Raw genomic sequence first — 17,538 nt, 5'->3', positions numbered from 1 at the left:
ACAGCCATCTGTCTGCTGCACATTACTGCTAACATCCACTTTAACCACACACCCCCAGGAGTTACTCAGGTCAAAGTGTAACTCAAAGTCACAGGAACCCCACACACACAGACAGACACACACACACACACACACACACACACACATAGCCATGCTGACCATGCTGAGCACATGCCCAGATCTTTCTCCAAAAATGTTGTCCAACTAAACCTTTCCAGCCCTTCCTTAAAAAATTAAAATGCTGGATTTTTGTTGTTATTCTTGTGGCTTATTTCCTTTTGCTGTTTGTTTTTTAACACAAGGTCTTGCTAGCCTGGTACTCATTACATAGCTCATGCTAACCTTGAACTCAGGGCAAACCTTCTGGCTCAGCTTCCCAAATGCTGAGTTCACAGGCAAGTACCACCACCCTTGGCTTTTTAAATCGTGGTATTCAAAGCTGATTTGGACTATCTTCTAACCTGCCAAAGACTGTCTGAATCTTGACTGTCATCTGCAGATCTATTAAGTTCTCCATCTTGTGCCATGACATAAATCACTGACAGACCTTAGAGCTGGAGCACCGTGCTTGGGATAAAACTGCTGAAGCATCTCCCCCTGTCAGAGCGTGCACAACAGCAAACGTATCTTTTCAAAGTGAAATCACTTACAGCAAAATTTCATTAGGAGCTATTTCATTGGAGCCAAGTATTATCTCATCCTTCATCATTTATTCAGGAGGACCCACAACTACCTTGATCTGACTGTACAAAGCATACCTGAGGGAAGCAGGTGAGAAGATGTCACAACAAAGTGCCCATAATAAATACCAAGTTGCTTTTAGGCATCTTAGATACATAAGCAAAAGAGCATCAGGAAGAAAACTGTGTAAGTCTGTGATTGCATAAAGACGGCCCAGAGGCCACACTCATCTCCAAGTCTCTCTAGCTCTGGTAGATATGAGCTATGCAATTGAGCACAATCTCTAAATTTAAAACTAGGTTTGTGACAGCCTCTTAAAAAGAATCCCCTCACAGGGTGTGGTGGCGCACACCTTTAATCCCAGCACTCAGGAGGCAGAGGCAGGCGGATTTCTGAGTTCGAGGCCAGCCTGGTCTACAAAGTGAGTTCCAGGACAGCCAGGGCTACACAGAGAAACCCTGTCTCGGAAAAAAAAAAAAAAAAAAGAATTCCTCTCATGAAAACACCACCAACTGACTAGTCCTGAACACTAACTTTCCCAGGCAGCAATCACTATTTGTTCCCAAATCCGTCTAGCATTGATTGACATACTGGTAAGGAAGAGAAAGGCACAATATCAACACAAGCCTCAATTTAGGGCACGGTGATCATTTTCACTTCAAAGACCAAAAAAAAAAAAAAAAAAAAAAAAGAAAGAAGTCATAAATACCCGTATCTTAAATCCTTCTTCTCCACCCGCCACCAGCCCCCAGCACAAGCCCCTCTCCTCAATTTAATCTCAAAATGAGATCCCATCCAACAAACCATCCAACAAGAGTTAATTAGGCAGAAGCCGATGTAATTTCAGCAGCTCTCTGCTACAAGCTGAATCGAATGTTTAAAAAACATATACAGTTAGGAAAGGAGGGAAATCAGAAGTCTCTTACCTGTAAGCCAATCCTCGGATAAATACATGCACAGTATCTACTTTGTACATTATCCACTGCAATTTTGTTTTTAATCTGGGGCTGATTTGTCTGACACCCCACGGTCCCACCTTAAATTGGTACAAGCTAAGAGAATACACTGAAAAGCAGTTTCATTTCAGTCCAAGCAGTATCTAGACAGACAGATCTACAGGGGGAAAAATGCATAATTCATTCGAAAGTCACATAAAAATGATTTTCCCCCTGACTCAAAATTACCTGCCCCCCACCACTTCTCTTTTGCAGAGTCCACTTGCTGTGTTTGTGGACAGGGCCACTAGTCACGACTAAAACTCAAATCATTATTCTCTTGCCTTTTTTTCCCTTTTAAAAACTTAACAGCTAGCCGGGTGTGGTGGCACACTCCTTTAATCCCAGCACTTGGGAGGCAGAGGCAGGCGGATTTCTGAGTTTGAGGCCAGCCTGGTCTACAGAGTGAGTTCCAGGACAGCCAGGGGTATTCAGAGAAACCCTGTCTCAGAAAAACCAAAAAAAAAACAAAAAAAACAAAAAACCTTAACAGTTAAAGGCTACCAAAAGGAGTAAGTCAACCCAAATTAATTCAGAAGATTCATGCTGCATCAAATGATCCCTTTCTATTGCCTATGGTTGTGAAACGTTTTAACTTTGGCTAAAAAAACATGGGCAAATTACATTGTTGTACCTTGCAGCCTTAGAACCCCATTTGCAGCACTCGTTACAAGCTATTCTACACATCCAGGAAAACGCTTGGTCCAACGCTGAGCTTTAAGCCTCACTGGCATTACATAAATATCAACACTCCAGAAATATTCAGGGCAGCATAAGGAGAATCGAAATATCCCACTCAGAAGAGGCCTCCTTACGCTTGCAGGAAAGCCTGTGTCATCTCAAAATTAGTGTCACAACATTGGAGCCATGAGATTACAGATGTGCCAAAAACACTGGTAGAAAAACAAAAGGTTAATAATAGAGTATATTATCTTACCATCCTAGGTTTGGCTTGCTATTTTCAGCTCTCTTACTTTTATAAGCTCCAGGACTTTTGTTTTCAAAGATGGTTGTATAAACTGAGTGGGCATCAACAAATGCTAACAAGATCTTCCACAATACAGCATACACTGACAATATCTTCCACAATACAGCACACACTGGAAGAAACCATGACTTCTTTCCTCCATTACTGCCCACCACACCCAAATGGCACAATGGCTTAAAATAGCATCCTTGGTTCACAACCATCTACTGTCTGACATCAAATATCACTTACTTGGTGATGCTTGGTACCATACAAGCCCTAAATCCATCTACTTCCCTGAAAAACATGCTTGCACCCAATATGTGTAAACTGGGAGTTGAGGTTCTGAATACTAGTCAAAGAAAATGAATACTCAGTGGCACTAAGTCCCTGCCCTACACACGGTCTTATGGCACATGGCATGGGAAAGGCAAAGCAGAGCCAGAGCCAGAGCCAGGACACGCAGGAATCAACTAAGAAGTGACAAAGGACTGCTTGGTGAGATTACCATGATCCCACAGGCCTATTTCACACCATACACTTGAAAACACTGAGCATAGCTTCTCCAACAGATACAGACAAAACATGGTCACAACAGCAGTGTTCACAATACTCAAAGGTACAAACAGCCCAAATATCCACTTACAGTAGAACAGATAAAATGTGGTAAAACAGCTGGGCGTGGTGGCGCACGCCTGTAATCCCAGCACTTGGGAGGCAGAGGCAGGGGGATTTCTGAGTTCGAGGCCAGCCTGGTCTACAGAGTGACTTCCAGGACAGCCAGGGATACACAGAGAAACCCTGTCTCGAGAAAACAAAAAACAAAAAAAGTGATAAAATAGATCAGACACACACACACACACACACACACAGAGAGAGAGAGAGAGAGAGAGAGGGAGAGAGAGAGAGAGAGAGAGAGGATGAGAATAAAGGACTAATATATACTATTACAGTATGGATGAACACTGAAACATATTATACTGTAAAAGAAACTAGACACAAAGGTCAGATATCCTATAACTGCATTTCTATAAAACATCCATATATAACTTATAAACAAAGCATGCATTGCTAGGACCTCAGTGTGGAGAGAAACTGTTTTATAAGTATGAGACTTTATTTGAAAACAATGAGAGGTGAGAAAGAGGTGAGGTCAAACAACAATGTGAATGTACTGAAATGCAACTGAGTTAACCACTTTAAAATAATTCATCAGCAGGGTAGTGGTTCACACCCAAAAGCCTAACATTTGGTCAAGAGTTCAAGACCAGCCTGGACTATACAGTGCATTTCAGGGTAGCCTGAGCTACACAGATCTTACCTCAAAAACAATATGAATTACATGGATTTTAAATCCGTAAATTATTAAACAATATTTTTAGAAACTAAAACAAAGCCAGGCATAGTGACACACACCTTTAATTTCAGTACTCCAAGTTTGAGGCCAACGTGGTCTACACACTGAGTTCCAGGGCAGCTAGAGCTATATAATGGGACCCTGTCACTAAATACAACAAAGCACAACACCACAGCCAAAGAAACTAAAAAGAACTAGGGACTAGAGAATGTAGCATCGTTGGTAGAGCATTTGCTTGGCATGCACAAAGCCCCAAGTTAAATCCCCAAACACTGCATAAAGCCAAGCTTGCTAACACAAACCTGTAATCCTAGCACTCAAGAGACAGAAGAGCCAAAAGTTCAAGGTCATCCTTGGATACACAGGAAGTTTAAAGTCAACCTCGGTTACATGAGATCTTGCCTCAGATCAAACAAACCAGGCATGATGGCACATGCCTTAATAATTTCAGTGGCGTGAAGACTCCAGCAACCCTGGAGTCCCCACAAAGGCTTCTTCAAGCAATATGTTCCTCTGATTAGAGACCAGTCTGCAGCAACTGAGCCTTGCTGAAACCCAGGGTAGGACACCCATTGTGCAGGGTACTTCATTTGAACCTGGGAAAACAGTGTTGATCTTCTGACATCCCCTATAATCACACCTAGATCCCAGGCAGCCAGAAAGATTGAAAGTTCCAAGCCAGTATGGGCTACATAGCAAGAGTCTGTCTTGAAAGAAAAATAAGTAAGTAGAAACCTAGATAGCTGCCAAGTCAAATTTTCCATGGGTCAGTGCAGCCAACACCCACCCATCTGACAAATGCTACACACCTCTGCTTAGCTGGACATGTCTAGCTTTCTTACTGCTTTCCAACCATTTTGAAATTCATGTCCTTTTTATATTTTGCTCATTTGGAACTGACCAATTATATAATTCTTAGGAACTGTCTTAATTACTTTTTAATTGTTGTGACTAAAACACCATGACCTAAGCAATTTATAAAAGAAGGCATTTATGTTGGGTATTGTGGCACACACCTTTAATCACTGCACATGGGAGACAGAGCAGACAGATCTCTGTAAGTTTGAGGCCAGCCTCAACAAATAGTTACAGGATAGCCAGAAATACACACTGAGAACCTATCTCGGAATGAATGAATGAAAAAAAGCTGGGTGGCAGAAAAGTACGCCTTTAATCCCAACACTCAAGAGGCAGAGGCAGGCAAATTTCTAATTATGAGGCTAGCCTGGTCTACAGAATAAGTACCAGGACAACCAGTGCTACACAGAGAAACCCTGTCTCAAAACCCACTCCTATAACCCCACCCCGTAAAAAAAGGAAAGAAAGAAAATAGGAACAAAAAAAAAAAAAAAAAGAAAGAAAGAAAGCATTTAATGTGGGGCTCGTGGTTCATCGTGTTAAGGAGTATGGCACTGGAGCAGTAGCTGAGCGCTTACATCCTTACCAGCAAGCAGGAGGCAGAGAGAAATGCCTGGTAATGAGGTGGGTTTCAGAAACTGAAAGACTGCCCCCAGTGACACACCTCCTCCAACAAGACCATGCCTCCTAGTCCTTCCCAACTGGTTCCACCAACCATACCGCTCATTCAAACACAGGAGCCTATGGGGGCCATTCTTACAACCACAGGACCAGATCTCACATTTGATTCATTTCTATGTGCTCCACTTTCTGGGGCTACAACTGGATCAAAAGAGGGAAACAATGCCTGTTTGGGGGTTTCTTTATTTGGTTTGGGTTGGGGTTTTTTTTTTTGTTTTTTGTTTGTTTGTTTGTTTGTTTTTTACAGTATCCGACACTAAAGTCTAGAGTGTAGAGGAACTCACTATATAGGCTGGTCTTGAACTCATGGTGTAGTGGCTGACACCTATAAGCATTCAGTGGGCTAAGACAAGAGGAGCATCTCAACTTCAACTCAAGCCTAGACTACACAAGGAACTGGGAGGCAGAGACAGGAAGATCTCAGGTTGAGTCCTGTTGAGTTACACAGCAAAGACAACACAAATCAAAGGGTGGAGGGGGGATGAGAGTGAGAAAAAGAGAAAGAAGATGAGAAGAGGAAAAGCTGTGACTAACTATGGGAGTGGCATGTAAATGTGACATATCAAATAAGTAAGTCAAGAACACATGACACCAAAAGCAAAGTACACATATACAGTGCTGGCGTGCACTCACACACTCACACACAATCATGTTAAATATTTGAAGCATTTTGGCAACATCTAGTCACTACAATGGAGGAGCAACAAAGGAACCAGAGCAAGCAGTATTTCATCCTTCCAAACATCAATCTAGTTTAGATTAAATTTATGAGGGTAACGCAGTCGATGCATGCTAGCTGGACTGAATGTCTAATTTCCAGTCTTTTTAGAGGAATACTAAATTCTTTCCCACTACTCATTAACATAGAGTTTTCAATTCATAAGCTAATAATGTTTTCTAAGGGTTTCTAAGAGGCTAAATCACCATGAAAATGATCATTTCAACTAATACATATTATATGAATTGTAAGTTTAAGTTTTCATGTCATGCTCTCCTAGTTGACAATACCCTTGTTATGTCATTAAACTATAATTGTGTAAATCTGCTTCAACAAACAATAACTGAACCATCAATAAACTATTACGGCTTCCATAATCCCTAGCAAAGATTAGTTTCAACATCATCATCATAAATTAGTAGGGACAGGTCCCAAGCCTCCTGGTTGAAGCCATGAATTAGGTTTGCACAGTCATTCCTGCATCTGAGTGCTCAATAGTTTCCGTCTCTAAAGTTTAATCACACTGTTAGAAACATCACAGGAAATCTGATCCCTTGTAATAGGGAGGATGTGACGAAACATGAAGAAGTCAGCTCGGGTCGGTGGGCCTTTGAAGCCAGCACTGATTAGTAATTACAACCACTAAGCATTTCCACTTAAAAAATAATCAACTACATTTAGAGTGTTTCTAGCATTAACATTTTTCTATTCAAACCTAAGTTTCTCTCTAATTGCAAGTTAGCTTTATTTGGCTTTTGTTTTGGGGTTTTTGGGGGGTTTTTGTTTTTGTTTTTTTTCAAGACAGGGTTTCTCCGTATAGCCCTGGCTGTCCTGGAACTCACTCTGTAGACCAGGCTGGCCTCGAACTCAGAAATCGGCCTGTCTCTGCCTCCCACGTGTTGAGATTAAAGGCGTGCACCACCACCGCCCAGCCTTATTTGGTTTTTAATGACAGAGAACGATGTATTAAGAAATAATTTGCTGGGCGTTTTGCAAGCCTGTAATCCCAGCATTTGAGAAGTGGAAGGCACAAGCATCACTTCAAGGCCAAGTTACATGACAGCCTGTCTCTAAAAATTAAGCCATCTGAATTTTAAAGATGATTCTGAAGGCTGAGATCAGATAGAGCACTTGTCCCATGCCCCAGAGTCCACACAAAAAGCATGTGGGCATAGCGGCCCATAGCCTTATCAAGTGAGCTCTCTTTGTTCAGTTAAGAGACCCTACCTCAATATATAAGGTAGAGAGTGATGCAGGAGACCACCACACCGTCAACACCAAGCCTCCCGCAATGATAAACACATGTGCACACACACACATGCACACACTCTCCAAGAGAAAGAGGTTCTTCTTATCAGCCAGGCAGTGGTGATGTACTTGGGAGGCAGAGGCAGGTGGATCTCTGAAATTCATGGCCAGCCTGATCTACAGAGTGATTTTCAGGACAGCCAGGACTACAATGAAACCCTGTCTCGAAAACAAACAAACAGGGCTGGAGAGATGGCTCAGCAGGTAAGAGCACCCGACTGCTCTTCCAAAGGTCCTGAGTTCAAATCCCAGCAACCACATGGTGGCTCACAACCATCCACAACAAGATCTGACGCCCTCTTCTGGTGTGTCTGAAGACAGCTACAGTGTACTCACACATAATCAATAAGTAAATCTTTAAAAAACAAACAAACAAGTCTCCTTTTGAAAAGGAACACATGTCACGGTGGTACAGAAACAACTGAACCATGCCTGGCCCTCCTGCCTCAGGCTCTCAAGCTGGAATCAGTGTGCCAGCCTCTAACTCATCCTTAAGCCACATGAAGCTGGAATCAGTGTGCCAGCCTCTAACTCATCCTTAAGCCACATGAAGCCTGCTGGTCTACTGACATAAAGATGCACTCTATCCACGCTCACAATATACAGCTCTATGTACCTTAGCTAGACAGGTTACAATAAGAATACAGAAGTTAGGGGACAGGCATGATGGTCACTCCTGTAAGCTGGTTAGGAATGAGGGTGTAACTCTGTAATCAAATATTTACCTGGCATGTAAAAGAAAGGCCCTGAGACACTCACCACCACCAAAAACAAAATTAAAAGTACATAAAAAGGTAAAGAAGGAAGTCTCTCTGGTTATAAAGTTTTTAAAATAGGCTTCAGAAATCTTATTCAACAAGTTGGGCATAGTGTCTTTAACTCTCAGCACGTGGGAGCAGAAGCAGGTGGATCTGTGAACTCAAAACCAGCCTGGTCTACAGAGTGAGCTCCAGGACAGCCAGGGCTACACAGAGAAACCCTGTCTCAAAACAAAACAAAAAAGTTTTTTTAAAAAGAAAGTTTATAGGAAGTTGGGTCCGGTTTCCACTTTGCTACCTACCTAAACTGTGGGACACTGGGCATATTAGTAAATCAATTTAAGTCTCAAGTTCTCGTGTGTAAAAATGAGAATACAAGCTTGTTTTACAGAACTATTAAGAGGAATGACTGAGATAAGAGAGAGAGATGAAGGAAGCAAGGACAGTGGCAGGCGCACAATAAAATGCTAGCTCGTAAAAGTGAGAGGGTAATAGAGTCAGCTGGAGGCCTGTAAAGTCTAATCTGGCTGAGCTTCCGTCTACATGACCACTTCTCCTCAGAGACTAGGGAAGCAGCACCTGGCCTTAGCTGTAGCTTTAGACAAGTATAAATTCAAGACAGAGAACAGAAAAAAACCTGAAGGTTTGCAGTGGCAAGGCTGGGGGCTGGGGGGGGAGGTGGGGGAGGGGGCAGGAAGAGTGTGGGGTACTCAGTTACACAACTTACAAAGTCAGGAAAGCTTTCAGGAGATAATACTCCATACTCAACTTTTTGACCACAGGGTAGGGAAATAGTCTTTAAAATAAAACACACAAAAGGCACTGCCCATAAAGAAAAGACCAATAAATCAGACTCCATTAAAATTAAGAACTTCAGTTCACTGAAAGACATCATAAAGAGAATGAAAAGGAAAGCCGGAGGGTAGAAAATGTATTTGTAACATACACACAGGACAGAGAGCTTGTAGTCACAGTAGCTTCCAGGTCAACATGGTGGCAAAGCATTAAAGGTACTTGCCATCAAACCTGCTAAACTTGAGTTCCATCCCAGGGACCTATACTGTGGAGGGAAAAGTTGTCCTCTGACTTTCACCCAAGTCTTGGTGCATGAGCCCACACACATGCATACACACACACACACACACACACACACACACACGGTGTAAACAAATGGTTAAAGAACAGCATTTTTAAAAAAAGAACTTCTAGCCGGACGTGGTGGCGCACGCCTTTAATCCCAGCGCTTGGGAAGCAGAGGCAGTTGGATTTCTGAGTTCGAGGCCAGCCTGATCTACAAAATAAGTTCCAGGACAGCCAGGGCTACACAGAGAAACCCTGTCTCGAAAACAAACAAACAAACAAACTTCTAAGTAGTAATAAAAGACTCAGTTCCAAATGAAAAGATGGGACAGAGGGGGAACTTTACCATCGAGAAAAGCTGAATGACAAATACATGAAGAGCTTCTCAACCTGCTTACTACTCAAAATTTAGACAGGCTAAAATTTTAAGTTAACAAGTCTGAGAGTTGGAAAGGAAAGAGAAGCAATAGGAGCGAGTGTTCTTGGGAAAGTTTAACCAGTGAGCAGTACGACAAATACACACTCTAGTGCTCTAGCAAGGGTAACCACACAGCTCTTCATTCAAAGCCAAAAAGGTTGATTATGCTGAGACAACAGATATAGAGCAGAGCATGAGGCGGCCCTGCCTATAAACCAACAATGCAACTCTACGTTCAAGAAATGTGTACACATGTGCATCACGATATGTATGTTGAGATGCTTCAAGCAAACCAAAAACAACTAAAATACTCAGCAACAACAGAAGAGACCATGAAAATTATGTCCCTCTGCCCTAAATCTTCTATCGAAAGTTTACTATTCTTACTACAACCCACCTTCCTACGTCTCCCCAAACCAACTGACTTTTCTAGATACAAATGTAGCTATTGCTCTGTATGTGGAAATCAAAGGCCAATTACTCACAAAACTAGCTTAGAAACTACAAGCCAGACACTTGGTTAAAACTTTTCTAACAGGGAAATGAAATGTCTAAGAAAGGTGCAGTGACAGGGCTCACATAAGTAAATGCACTTAGTGATAAATCTGAGTTTGATACCTTGGAACCCACGTGGTGAAGAAATCAGAACTCCAAAGTTGCACCAGTGCACATGTGTGTGGGCATTCATACAAGCACACACATGAACATATACACACACGAGCATATGCACGCACACACACTCAATAACTGTTAAAAAAGAAAAAAGTAATGTTATAATCATTTGTTAGAGCCCAGCGGTGGTGGCACACACCTTTAATCCCAGCATTGAGGAGGAAGAGGCAATCAATCTCTGTGAGTTGGTCAGACTGTTCAGGACTGTAAAGCTACTGAGAAAGAAGCCCTGTCTATAAATAAATAGATAAATAAGTGTCATATCTGCTTCACCCATCCTGTTTACTTTCTATTCACAGGTCTTACCTCTGATAGCGTCCACCTGTTTCCACAAGTAGTTCATTAGTCCTTAACACAACACAATCATCAGCATCCACCCAGAGGCCCAGGTACAGCCGAAAGGTCAAAGTTCAGCTGACCCTGTCACCTAAATTCTTCCTTTAAGTTAAAACTTTCCTTCCTCAGTTTTTCTTCGCTTACTTAAACACAGGGTTTTAACTACTACCTAGGCTGACCTCAAAAGCCAAAGATGACCAAGGATTACAGGCTCCTTACCCATTACTCCTTAAAAACAACAGCTCACATTCACTCTGCTACATGTATAATAAATTTCTAATAAGCAAGCAGTCAAGTGTATTTTAGAGTTGCATCAGGAAATGAAGGGTATACTAGTATGAGGAAGAATGTACTTTCTACAAACACCCACTTCGCTGGGGCTGGAGAGATAGAGGGCTTGGCGGGCACAGCATGGAAAGCAGGAGGTCCTGCGTTTGGATCTCCAGCACCCAGGTGAACGCTGAGCGTGGTTTAGACTGCCTGGAGTCCCAGCAAGAGCAGGTGAAGACAGGCAGCCTCCAGGAGCTCGACAGCAGACCGGCCAGCCTAGCAAAAATGGCCAACTACCACTTCGTAAGAGACTTTATGTCAAGGCAATATGGCAGGGAGAGATAGAGGAAGACATTCTATGTCGTGCCCTGGCCTCTGGATGTGCACACTTGTATGCATCAAATGCACAAAATGTGTTTGCATACATCTGCATGTATGTGTGTGCACAAGCACACACTACTGGAGTACAAAGAACTAACACAACTAAAGTCCCATGCGCTACTTCTACCTCTTGCCCATACAAATCTGTGCATACTCTTTCCCTTGAATTTCCTGGTATCTCCACCCCAAGTTCACTGGGTCTCTAGCTATTGCTGACAACTGTAATTCCTTATCACTGCTCCTTCATAACTTCCACTACTCTCACATGAACATTCTTTCTCCCAACTGCAATTGTTCAAACTCCTCCATGGTGCAGGTCACTAATTTGCCCTTCTTCTGCCTTTACCCTGCCAGGTCCCATTACTCCCTGCACTGTGCCCAAACCAAAGTCCTACCAAACTCAAAAATACCAAATGTTCTTGCCCAAGGTAGCAAGCATCCATGTCTCTTCCTAGGGACACTCTATGCTCTCCCTGTTCCTGCCACACCTTCAAGACTAGGCTTGAAGTTTACTCCAAACAACCCCAGCCATCAAAATTAAAGTCTCCATAACCTTTCTTGGCTCAATGAAGACTGGGGGCACAGTCCATCAAATTATAGCACCCAGACCTATTGCTCAGTGCTGCCCTCGTTCACAGCCACAGCCTTCCCCTAACTTTGAATCACCTGTCCTGATGAGATGTTCTAATATACTGCTGCAAATTACAAGCAGCCTCTCTCCATTCCCTGCTCATTAAAGTCTCTTCTGCTACCTTAGAAAATCTCCCAAACTTAACTAATCCATCCTTCCTTCTGTTTTCTTAATGTTTCATTTACCATGGGCCAGCAAACCACTATCCTATGCCAACATGAGGATTCAGCCTGATTCTTCCACCAAAGAAACTGTACCCGCCTCATGAACCCATCCCCAAGACGAACCAACACCAACTCAGCAATACTCTCTCATTTACCACACCCAAATTCATCCTTAGTGTGTCCCCAGTTAACGGCAATCTCGCCAGTCTGCAGCACTTCACCAGCCCTCACACAGTCCTAGGTACCCTTCCCACTTCCACCAAAATTTCGCCCCTCCCTACACCCCCTTCTACACCTGTTTCTACACCTCCCGTTTCCCATCTCATCTCCCGTTCTTTTAATCTTGCCCACGCCCTCGTCCGACCCCTCCATCCATCCTACCAGTTCACTCTTGCACAGAAATCCCCTCCCAGCCCAAGCCTTAGAATCCCTCTGCCCCGCCCCTCCCGACTTTGCCCCGCCCTTCCATTCCTGAGCCCCGCCCCTTGCCCCGTAGGCTCGGCCAGGGGCGGAGCTTATTCCTCCTCCCTCCTCTCCCCCGCCCCCTACCGTCACGCTCAGGGGCAGCCTGACCCCGAGCGGCCCCGCGGTGACCCTCGCGCAGGGGCCTGTGGGAGGGGCGTCGAGGGTCCCAGGCCACCCCCCCGTCGGTCCCCCGCCCGCCTAGTCTCCTCCCCCTGGGAACGCGCGGGGTGGGTGACAGACCTGGCCGCGCGCCACCACCACCGCGCCTGCCGGGGGCGCTGAATCTGCCTGAGAAAGAAGCTACGGCTGCCGCCTGGAGGAGGTGCCGTAGCGCCCGCCACCGCTGCCGCCGCCGCCAGGGGTAGGAGCTAAGCCGCCGCCATTTTGTGTCCCCCTGTTGTTGTCGTTGACATGAATCCGACATGACACTGATTACAGCCCAATGGAGTCTCATTAAACCCAAGACGCGGCCCCGCCCCGGCGCCGTTCCATTGGACGAGAGCACGAACACTTAGGGCCAACCGTTGGCCTACGGGTCTGTCCGTCACCCGCTCGCTAAACACTCTGCCCCCCATTGGGGCAAGTTCCTGCCGGTCATCTCGCCTCCACATAGACACACCTCTCGACCCATCATTTCCCCCCCCCCACCTCCGGCACCACCCCGAGGGAGGGTCGACTGCCAGTACCAATCAACAGACCGCGGGGCCCGCCTTTTCCGGGCACCTATTGGTCCAGCCCTTTTTCTCTCTCACAGACACCGCGCCACCTCTACTTCCACCTACCCGCCCCCTCTACCTCTAGAAATGGATTGGATCTAGGCGCAGGAGAGGCGCTTGGCCTTATTGGCTGTACACGACGCCAATCAGAAGCCTTTTTTCCTCTCCCCTCCCCCACTCAACCCCAAAGCCCCTAGCCCGCAGCTAAAGTTTGTGTGAGAGCTGATCGCTGGCGGCGGCCGCAGGATTTAGGGGTGGGCGCAGGCGGGCGCGCGCGGGCGGGCACGCGAAGTTAAAATTCGAGGTTCTCAGTCGCCTGCTCCCGCCGAGGAGCGCGCGGACGGGCGCGCCGCCCGGAGCGTTCCATCCAGCCCCCTCCTCCACCCTCTCTCCTGTCCTGTCCCGGGCGACTACTCGCCCGCCCCCTGGCTTGCACCCTACCCCCTTCACATACCCCCTACCCTGCCAGCCTCAGGCCGGGTGCAGGCGGAACGATCTCACTGCAGCCTCTTCGCCATCCCATACGGAGGGGGAGCAAGCCCCCTACCCACCGGGTGTGCACCCCCGGCTCCGCACTCGCCCGTGTCTGCAAGCACGTGCACTATTCGCCGCTGCCTCCGGCCACCCCGGTCCCCGGCTAACCTCGCCTCCAGCCCGGCCAATCGCTTGCTGCCCTTTGTTGCTGCAGACCGGGTCTCCCCGCTGCCTTCCTCAGCCTCCGCCTCGTCCTTTGCCAGCCGCCCGGGTCCGCAGCGCCGCGCTCCCCCCGCCCGGGACCCACCGCCGCCGCCTCCTTCTCCTCCTCCGCCTCCTCCTCCTCGGCTCCGGGCTGCAGCGCACAGAGCCCGAGGCAGCGCCGCCCAGCCCCGCTCCCCCCGCGCCGCCCGCTAGCCCGCCTGGCCCGGCCGGGGGCGCAGCCCGGACCCCGCCCGCCCCAGTCTCCGCCCCGGGGGTACCTGCCTCCGCCCCGGGGGGCTCCGCTCACCGCCCTCAGGGGAGGGCGGGGATGCCGGTGTCCGAAAGGATGGGGACGCCTGGGCTGTTTTGGGGTGGGGAGTGTGTCCGCCAGGTCTGGGACTGAGGTGCGGTCTTCTTAAACGCGCCCCCCCTCCCGCCGCCGTGGGCCCCAAACTTCGTCCTTCTCCCGGGTCTTGTACCCTCGGGCGACCGCGGCAGTTTTGGGGTGGGGGATGCCTCAGGAGCTGTCTCTACCCTGATCAGGAGGAAGAGGGAGCAGTGACATTCAGCGACTGCGGACAGGCATCCTCGGGTGGGAGTGGGGATGTCAGACGCAGGCTGGAGAGGGAAGCTGCCCCTCAGGATGCCCTCTCCCGGCCTGCGGGAGAGGCTGGCGAGCTCGGAGCTGCGTTCTGGGTGCTTCCTGGACTGTGCAGCTGGATAACATTGGGGTTGGGCGGGGGGCGACCGCTGGGGGGCCCTTCCCTCGTCTCCAACCAGCGCTGTAAGGAAAGCTGATGGCGAAGTTCGGTTTTCCAGGCTTCCCCTGGGCCCCCGGAGTTCCTGAGGCCCATACGAGGGAGGCTGGGGGATCCTCTGGCCGCCCAGGCAAGGCTACTCTAAAGGTGCCCACATGCCTTGCAGCGCCCTCCGGACTCTGGAGAAAACGTCCTGCTCTTCCCAGAGTTGGGTGGGATGCTGGTAAGAGATACTTGAGAGTATGAGAAAGGTAGACTTGAGAAAAGGCTCCTCCTAACAGAGTTTGAACAGTTTCTCTTCCCAGACCTTTGGGAAGAAGGGAAACAAACCTATGTCCCTGGGAAAGCCAAGTTTCCCCGTGTGGTGGCCGGGGTGAAAAACCACCTGTTGCCTGAAGTTCTGTCCTTGAATCAGGACGTTCTTGGGGCCCCTGATGAGGAGATGTAGGATGTCAAAGAGCAGGAATTTCAGTCTCCCTGCCCTGAATGACTCATTTTCATGCCACTGCCACTCCTGCAGCAGAGTTCAACTCCCCGTTAGAAACTACTGTTCAACTATGTAGGTACTTTGTTAGACCCAATAATCTCAGTTCTTATCTTAGCAGCAGCAGCAGCCCTGTCACATGCAGACAGAAATGCACAAAGGCTACTCTGGTGTGCGAGCTTCCTCTGCTTCTGAGCTTGGCAGCAAGGTGAGGAAGAAGCCAGGACAAAAGGCAGAGGTGAATGAAAGATTAAAAAAAAAAGAGGGGAGAGCAGATTAAAAAAAAAAAAAGAGGGGAGAGCAGAAGACTTGTAACACTACACTCAGAACTGTCACCAGTTCCATTATAAACCTCTTTTATAGGTGTTTTATTACTTGGTTGTTAGTTTTTAAAACACAAACCTCTTTAGGTTAAATCCGGACACTCTCAGACTCAGCCCAAGGAAACGAAACAAGGTAAACTCAGCCACTGATCGGCTTGGCAACTTTTGAATTACATTACTGATGAAGCAAATGCCGCCCCCAACCCCACCCTCGTTGGGTTTTCTAAGTCTCTTCCTGTCTGTTTCAGTTAGGATCTTCAATAACTTGCTCAAGGAGAGTTTTCACAAGCCATTAGTCCATAACTCAGTCCTGTTCATTTAGATTGTTTCCAAGAAGGGCATTTATAAGGTGTGCTTTTCCCCCCATAATACACATGCTAGGTAGGAATTTTCTCCAAGAAGTTACAAAGTAAATTTAAGGATACTGGCTGACTCATTAGCCCTTCTGTTTTGCTTTGTTGCATTTCTGATAGTCTGCCCAGATGCACTTTATTTTTTAAGTTACATTTTGGTCCCTTGGGGTGACATTTATTTTCTTGAGACAAGGTCTTGCTCTGTAGACCATTTGGCCTCAAACTCACAGCAGTCCTCCTACCCAGTCTCCCAATTGATAGAATTTCAGATAGTAAACCACCACGCCCAACCCTCAGACTGCATTTTATCTGGAGCAATAAAATAAACCATGTCTTAAAAACAAGGTTTAAAACTCTAGATCTCTATATTCGAACCAAGTATGTTAAAGATGCAACTAAAACCAGTAAGTCAAGTCTACGATGGCCAGCCTTCACTCATCCCTTTTGCCACTAAAAGGAAGGCCTGACACTTAGAGCTGTCACAGTGCTAAGGATGAAACCCAGGCCCTTGGGCTCACTGTGCACAAGAATTTCCAGAGCATCACAGTAATCAGACTCTTTAAAGAACTTGCTTAATGCTCATGGTTCAAGCCCCAGCCACCCTGAGAGCAAGGGAGACAGCAAAAAAATAGATTGACATTTGTCTAAATCTTTGTTGATGTAGAAAACTCGGAAAGCAGAAATATAGTGTAATGTCTTTTCCTAACAAAATTATCCAACGGGTGTGGCAAGAAAGGGGAACAGTTTTCCCACTGCTATTCCCCTGGAGGGTTACTTGTCCTTTGATAAATCTGCCTCTTCAGATAAGTAGGACTGAGAGGATAACAGAGACGCAGCCAGATAGATACTCACTGCTCCCTCTTAAACCTCTTTCTTATCTGTGGTATCTCAAGTCTCTGCTGAGTGAAATAGCTCAATTAAGTTAACCTAGGAATAGCGAGAATTGAAAACCAAGCATAGCACACATTCTGCACCATCATAAACCAGCATCTTATCTCACCTGTTCACCACCACCGGAAAACAGCTAGCCTCTGCCAGAACTATTGACAGCTATTTGTGCTGTTTAGTGCAGTCCACAGATCACTGGAATCGGAATGATCTGGGATGCTTCCCAGATAGCATCCTTGGCCCAACCCACCTTCTGATTCAGTAGCTCTGGAATGGGTTGCCAGATCTACAACTGTTAGCTCAAGACTTGTATTGAAATTCTCAGTTTTTTGAATTTGAGAACTGTTAGCCTAGGCTGAATTCTTCCCCCTCAACAGAAATAATTCCATGATTTTCTTAGCCAGAATTAGGACTGGAATGATTCCGAGGTGTGACCCATGTGTCCTTGAGCTTTAACAACAACAAAACAAAAAAAGGGCAGAGTAGGTGGGGAAGGAGCCAAAGGGAACTACAGGAGTTTTGATCTTTGGGGCTTGTTTACTTGCTCTAAGACAAGTCAGATAAGAAGAGGCCAGCCTGGTCTACAAAGTGAGTTCCA

At 46.4% G+C, this 17,538-nt stretch overlaps 1 protein-coding gene across 10 annotated transcripts in view; it reads right to left on the bottom strand.

The window, feature by feature from the left end:
* Kat6b (K(lysine) acetyltransferase 6B) overlaps positions 1-14,843 on the bottom strand; it is a 173,263-nt gene extending 158,420 nt beyond the window's left edge. For 2 of the 10 annotated variants that reach the window (XM_006519263.4, XM_017316082.2), the window contains exon 1: positions 12,981-13,605. The gene's annotated coding sequence lies outside the window, so the exon portion shown is untranslated. Of the gene's footprint in view, positions 1-12,980; positions 13,606-13,910; positions 14,070-14,098; positions 14,333-14,412 lie in introns of those variants that run through there. The other 8 variants (XM_006519265.4, XM_006519264.4, NM_001205241.1 and 5 more) reach the window with 8 other exon arrangements.
* Between the last annotated feature and the right edge of the window lie 2,695 nt (positions 14,844-17,538).

The sequence above is a fragment of the Mus musculus genome, chromosome 14 (genome assembly GCF_000001635.26).
Source record: "Mus musculus strain C57BL/6J chromosome 14, GRCm38.p6 C57BL/6J".
Classification (NCBI taxonomy): Eukaryota; Metazoa; Chordata; class Mammalia; order Rodentia; family Muridae; genus Mus; species Mus musculus.
The sequence above is the reverse complement of the archived record's forward strand: the minus strand, read 5'-3'. Positions and strand labels throughout refer to the sequence as shown.